Raw genomic sequence first — 7449 nt, 5'->3', positions numbered from 1 at the left:
CATGTGGAAATCCAATTTTCCCAGCACCATTTATTGAATAGGCTGTCCTTACTCCAGGGATTAATTTTGGATCTTTGATCAAATATAAGTTGGCTGTAGATGTTTGGATTGATTTCTGGTGTTTCTATTCTGTTCCATTGGTCTATCCATCTGTTTCTGTACCAGTACCATGCTGTTTTGATAACAACTGCCCTGTAGTATGTCCTGAAATCTGGTATTGTGATGCCTCCGGCTTTGTTTTTGTTGTACAAGATTGCTTTGGCTATTCGAGGTCTTCTGTGTCTCCATATGAATTTCAGCATCATTTTTTCCAGATCTGAGAAGAATGTCTTTGGTATCTTGATTGGTATTGCATTGAATCTATAAATTGCTTTTGGGAGAATAGACATTTTGATGATATTGATTCTACCAATCCATGAGCATGGAAGATTTCTCCATTTTTTGGTATCCTCTTCTATTTCTTTCTTTAAGGTTTTGTGATTTTCATTGTAGAGATCTTATACGTCCTTGGTTAAGTTTATTCCAAGGCATTTGATTGTTTTTGTAGCTATTGTGAATGGGATTGATCTTAGAAGTTCTTCCTCAGCCGTGGCATTGCCTGTGTATACAAAGGCTGTTGATTTTGTGCATTGATTTTATATCCTGCTACTTTGCCAAACTCTTCGATGAGTTCCAATAGTCTCTTAGTAGAGTTCTTTGGATCCCCTAAATAAAGAATCATATCATCTGCAAAGAGGGATAGTTTGAGTTCTTCCTTCCCAATTTGTATCTATTTAATTTCTTTTTCTTGCCTAATAGCGCTGGCTAAAACTTCCAGAACTATATTGAATAGCAGTGGTGAGAGTGGGCATCCCTGTCTGGTACCAGATCTCAGCGGAAATGCTTCCAACTTTTCCCCATTCAATAGGATGTTGGCCGTGGGTTTTTCATACATTGCTTTGATTGTATTGAGGAATGCTCCTTCCATACCCAGTTTGCTTAGAGTTTTCATCATGAAAGGGTGTTGTATTTTATCAAATGCTTTCTCTGCGTCTATTGCGAGAATCATATGGTTTTTCTTCTGTAGTCTGTTAATGTAGTATATTATGTTGATTGTTTTGCGAATGTTGAACCATCCCGGCATACCAGGGATAAATCCCACTTGGTCTGGGTGGATGATCTTTCTGATGTGTTGTTGCATTCTATTGGCCAGAATTTTATTGAGGATTTTTGCATCTATGTTCATCAGGGATATTGGTCTGTAATTCTCTTTCAATGCTGCATCTTTCTCCGGCTTAGGAATTAAGGTGATGCTAGCTTCATAGAAAGAATTTGGGAGGATTCCCTCTTTTTCGATTGTTCTGAATAGTTTGAGAAGAATTGGAGTTAGTTCTTCTCTAAATGTCTGGTAGAACTCAGTAGTGAATCCATCTGTTCCTGGGCATTTCTTTGTTGGGAGGGCCTTTATTACTGTTTCAATTTCTGTGTCAGTTATGGGTCTGTTTAAGTTTTCTATATCTTCCTGGCTCAATTTAGGTAGGTTGTATGTGTCCAAGAATCTGTCCATTTCTGATAGATTTCCCTGTTTGCTGGCATACAAGTCCTTGTAGTAATTTCTGATGATTCTTTTTATTTCTGTGGTGTCTGTTGTTACGTTTCCTTTTTCATCTCTGATCGTATTGATTTGGGTCTTTTCTCTTCTTTTTTTAGTTAGTTGGGCCAATGGGGTGTTAATTTTATTTTTTCAAAAAACCAGCTCCTTGTTTGGCTGATTTTTTGTAATGTTTTTTTGATTCAATCCTGTTGATTTCTTCTTTGATTTTAATTATTTCTCTTCTCCTACTGGGTTTGGGTTTGGTTTGCTGCAGATTTTCTAGATTCTTGAGATGACTTGAAAGCTCATCTATTTGGTGCCTTTCCAATTTCTTGATGTAGGCACCTATTGATATAAACTTTCCTCTTAACACTGCTTTTGTTGTACCCCATAGGTTTTGGTATGTTGTGCTTTTATCCTCATTTACTTACAGAAAATTTTTGATTTCTCTTTTAATTTCTTCTATGACCCATTGTTCATTCAGGAGCATGTTGTTCAATCTCCATGTGTTTGCATGTGCTCTGTGGATTCCTGAGTTGCTAATTTCCAATTTCATTCCTTTGTGGTCTGAGAAGCTGCATGGTATGATTCTAATTCTCTTGAATTTGCTGAGACTTGCTTTATGGCCTAGTATGTGGTCAATCCTAGAGAAGGTTCCATGTACTGCTGAGAAGAATGTAAAGTCTTTAGATGTAGGATGAAATGTTCTGTAGATATCTGTTATATCCATTTGGGCTATAGTGTCATTTAAATCTACTGTCTCCTTATTGCTCTTCTGTCCTGTTGATCAATCTCTGAGAGTGGAGTATTGCAGTCCCCCAGTACTATTGTGCTGGGGTCTAAGTCTCCCTTTAAGTCCCTTAACAAGTCTTTTAAATAAGCTGGTGCCCTGTAATTAGGTGCAAATACATTGATAATAGTTATAGCTTCCTGTTGAATGGATCCCTTAATCATTATATAGTGCACCTCTTTGTCTCTCCTAACAGTTTCTGTGGTAAAGTTTATGTTGTCTGATATTAATATGGCTACGTCCGCTCTTTTTTCATTTCTGTTGGCATGGTATATCTTTTTCCAGCCTTTCACTTTCAGTCTGTATGGATCATTGTTGGAAAGATGAGTTTCTTGTAAGCAGCAGATAGATGGGTTTTGTTCCTTAACCCAATCAGCCAATCAGTGTCTTTTAACTGGATTGTTCAGGCCATTAACATTCAATGTGACTATTGAGAAGGAGTAACTTTGCCCTGTCATTTGCCAAAGATTTTTTCTAATATATGGTTTGAGACTCCTGTGATCTTTTGCTGTGAGGTTTCCTTCCTTTATCTTCTTTCATATTGGTGAATGTGTTTCTGTGTTTCTGTATGTAACACATCTTTAAGCATCTTTTGCAGGGCTGGACAAGTGGCGACAAATTCTTTCAGTTTCTGTTTGCTGTGAAAGGTCTTTATTTCACCTTCATTCACAAATGAGAGCTTTGCAGGATATAATATTCTGGACTGGCAGGTTTTCTCTCTTAGTTCCCGGGCTATATCTCGCCATTCTCTCCTGGCTTGTAGGGTTTCTGATGGGAAGTCAGCTGTAAGTCTAATTGGAGATCCTCTGAGAGTAATCTGGCGTTTCTCTCTTGCACATTTTAGGATCTTTTCTTTGTGTTTCACTGTCGTGAGTTTGATTACGACATGTCGTGGTGAGGATCTCTTTTGATCATGTTTATTAGGGGTTCTATGAGCTTCCTGTACTAGGATGTCTCTGTCCTTCTCCAAACCTGGGAAATTTTCTGCTACTATCTCGCTAAAAAGGCTTTCTAATCCTTTCTCCCTCTCCATGCCTTCAGGAACTCCTAGAACCCGAATGTTGGGTTTTTTGATAGTATCCTGTAGATTCCTGACAGTATTTTTTAGATTTCTGATTTCTTCTTCTTTTCTTTGATTTGACCGTTTCCTTTCCTGTTCTCTGTCTTCTAATTCTGATATTCTCTCTTTCTGCTTCACCCATTCTCTTTTTAAGGCTCTCTAATGTGTTTGTCATTTGATCTATTGAGTTCTTCATTTCATTGTGGTTTTCTGTCACTATCACAGTTTCATGTTCTACTATTTTCTGCATTTCATTTTGATTCCTCCTTAATATTTGATTTTCATGAGAGAGATTTTCTATCTTGTCCATTAAGGATTTCTGTAGTTCAAGAATTTGTTTTTGAGAACTTCTTATGTTCATACGAATTTTTTGAGATCCGCTTCTTGCATTTCCTCTATCTCTTCATCTTCATAATCTTGAATTGGGGTGTCTTGTTCATTTGGGGGCATCATAGTGTCTTCCTTGCTCTTGTTACCTCGGTTTCTACATTTGTTGTTTGGCATGTTGGAGATAATTTATGTTTTTTTTTTTTTGGCTGTGGTGTTTTTTTCTCGTTATACTATGCCTCTAAGTGGGCTGTCTGCTTTGATGGATCCTTAGAGGTTGTGATGGTTGTGGCCACAGAGCTCTGCTTGATTCTTCAGGTTTACAGCTGTGCAAAAAGTGACTCACCCAGATTGTTCTCTCCCTTGTTCCTTGCTGGATCTCTCTCTCTCTCTCTCTCTCTCTTTTTTTTTTTTTTGACTCAGTTGGGAAGTAATTCCGCACAGGTGAGTGGAATTGAGGGTAGTTGAAATCTGGCCTCTGTGAGTATTCGTTTGATCTACCCCTGGGACCACACAAAGAGTTTATGCAGCCCTCAATGTGTTCTCAAGTTTCACCAAAGTTCCAAAGTTACTGAGTTTGTGTACTCATTGGTGGTGCTTTACATATGTAAAATGGCGCCTGCTCTTTGTTTTGCTCGGTGAGTGAAGAGAGAGGCCTCTGCCTTTCCCCACCAATGTCTCGGGTTTCTGACGTTTTTGTCTTACCTCCCATTCGTTCCCGCACTGGCAAGATTCTGTGGCTCGGCTCCCGCGGTTGGGTTTCCACGCAGTGGGCTCCCTGTAGGTCCTCTGTGTCACATCCACTAGATCCGGAAGCATTTCCTCTGCAGTTTTTTTCTTGAGTCTTTTCCTGAGGCTACAGTAATTCCACTTTTATGAAACTTTATTTTCCCAAACTAAGGCGCACGTCCTCACTATCCGCCATCTTGGCTCCGCCCCAGTAGTTTGCTTTAAATGCAAAGATTAACTGTTTTGGCTCAACCGTAACATAACAAATAAAGTGTCTACTTAGAAAATATAATAGGAAAAGGTTCACATATATACATGGATATATTCATTCACTAAAATATTCCTTAAATCTATCTCAACGTATCTTTATAACCCATAGAACTGATCTTTATTTAAAAAAAGTAAAAATGATGGAGTAGAAATCATTTTACAGTACTTTAGGTTTTTTTAAGTTTTTCCTTAGTTAAAGGACATCATTGAAATGCTGCTTTTCACAGTTTGCAACGTCCACCTGAAGCTCTCATTCTTCATCATGTTGCTTCAATTTATGGAAGACACCAAATTTATCCTTGGAAGTCTGTTTAGTACAGCTGTTAGAATTCTGGGTTCACTCTCCAAGTTTGGGCTTCTAGTTAAATGCTGAAGAATGTTAGAAGGGTTCTTTTTTGAGTACCAAGGTTTGCATTGTGGTTCACCTGTGCATGTTCAGCCAAATTTGCAGACAGAGGTTGTCTACTTGGAAGATGGGAAATTGTTTGATGAGTTCCATGTTCAGAAACTGAAATAGAAGTCCTCTTTAAAGCAGTGGGAAGATCATCACTAGGTCATTCTCTTCTATTCTAGCCATCCCACATCACCACCTCTTTGATTTGTTCTTTCCCATATGTAGTATAACTTGGGGGTTCTTCATTCTCAGCTACTTTTGGAATATTTTTAGCTACTACATGATCATTCACACCTGATTATTCTCCATCATTTGCTTGAACTTTGTGAGTCTCTTGGTTTTGTTGAAAAAAATTGGTCTGCTAATTTTTCTTCATATCATGCTCTTAATTCCTTGACCTGCTGTCCACACTGAAAGTTCTCATATGCTAACCACTGCACAAGGAAAGTACTTTTCTGTCTGTAGTGCTGAAGCTGATCTTCTTGTGGAAGAAACTCCTGATTAAGCTCAACAAGTTACCCCTTTAAATGATGTAGGTCTGCTACCTGATATGAAATGCTGTTCTGTAGTTTAACCTTGTCATCTTCGCATCTCTTCCCCAGACCCTCCCAGCCAGTAGGTTGCTGGTGAGGTGACCATAATTTGGCCCCCTCTGGTACATCTGTTTCTTATGCATGCCCACCAAGAGCAAGAGATCTTCAGATATACTTCTTCAGATGCCTGCGGGCCATCTCTGTGCACTGAACCTGGCCCTACGGCTCCGTCTACTTCTCCGGAAGCGAGATGTGTCAGGAAGAAGTGCTCTAGTAGTAAAGGCCAGGAAAACAATCACTACCAGAAGCACCACAAGCATAAAGGAGGGCAGACAGCCAGTCCTTGGGTTGGCCTCAAAACCCAGCATGGGGTCAAACTGGGCTGTACCCTAAGGCTTCACAGCAATTTGCAAGCAGAAGCTCAGGTCTCTGAGAAAATTCTCTGTCTCACGGATCAGTGAAAAATTTACAATAATTATAGAATCAACTTTTTCAGAACACATGAAGCTAACTAAAGGCCTGTACAATCTATGGAACATATATACACCAGAAAAATAGCTACTCAAAATGGTAAAAGTGCCTCAATGGCATTTTAACTTGTCCTATACCCATCCCTCTCTCTCCAACTGCATGGTAGCTTTGAAAAACCACACTGTGAAATAAGTCAACTGGGTTATGGTTCTGTCAAAGCTTTAGCCCCAGAACACTGTCATTATCTGACCTGGATGATGCTTTTTTGGAGGACTTTACCTATAAGACTATTTGAACTAATCAGAGCTCACTTGGTATGAAGAGGCCCATTCCTTAGAGGCATTTGTTCAAAACATTTAAAGGTAATTGTTTAACTGAGCAACTAGCGACCTGAGGTGGTGGATAACAAAAAAACAGCTTATCAAAAACTAAAAGGGGCCGGTGCCATGGCTTAACAGGCTAATTCTCCGCCTTGCAGCGCCGGCACACCGGGTTCTAGTCCCACTTGGGGCACCGGATTCTATCCCGGTCACCCCTCTTCCAGGCCAGCTCTCTGCTATGGCCCAGGAAGGCAGTGGAGGATGGCCCAAGTCCTTGGGCCCTGCACCCGCATGAGAGACCAGGAGAAGCACCTGGCTCCTGGCTTCGGATCAGCATGATGTGCCGGCCGCAGCGGCCATTGGAGGGTGAACCAACGGCGAAAAGGAAGGAAGACCTTTCTCTCTGTCTCTCTCTATCCACTCTGCCTGTCAAAAAAAAAACAAAAACAAAACAAAAAAAAACACCTAAAAGGAAAATCTGAGGAGTGAGATATTCAAGATATTCATAAAGGTTCTGAATAGTTCTGATACACTCCTGAGACTGTAGATGGCCACCTAAATGAACAGCACTGAACATAATGCCCAGAGCTGTCAGCTTGCTCAGGAAAGATGTGAGAAAGCTTGAAGCTGTCACCTCTGGGTGACCTCAAGGTTTGAAGTAAGCAGGAAATTAAGGCCAGCAAAGAAGTAAATTGCCTGGATGACTGCTGAAGGAATGCCCAACTTGCAGAAAGCCCCCTAGCATAGATTAGGAGACTTGCTGGTTCAAGCATTTCAGGAAATTTCTATAGAGACTTCAGCTACTAAAAATAATAAGAAATATAGGTTCTACAGAGTTAGTTTTAAAAATTATTCAACAACAACATTTCTGGTCAATGAGGATACTGTTACAGTTGGAAAAGGGAAATAAAGTCAGGCATTGTGGCACAACAGGGTACATCACAACCTGCGATGCCAGCATCCCATATAAGAGTAACAGTTT

General features: G+C 39.9%; 1 pseudogene; it reads right to left on the bottom strand.

Annotated features, from left to right (window-relative positions):
* Nucleotides 1-4942: 4942 nt before the first annotated feature.
* LOC133766535 (protein GOLM2-like) lies at nt 4943-6044 on the bottom strand (annotated as a pseudogene).
* Nucleotides 6045-7449: the final 1405 nt, after the last annotated feature.

The sequence above is a fragment of the Lepus europaeus genome, chromosome 9 (assembly GCF_033115175.1).
Source record: "Lepus europaeus isolate LE1 chromosome 9, mLepTim1.pri, whole genome shotgun sequence".
NCBI classification, from domain to species: Eukaryota; Metazoa; Chordata; class Mammalia; order Lagomorpha; family Leporidae; genus Lepus; species Lepus europaeus.
Note: the sequence above shows the minus strand (reverse complement) of the source record. Positions and strands in the feature narration are given on the sequence as shown.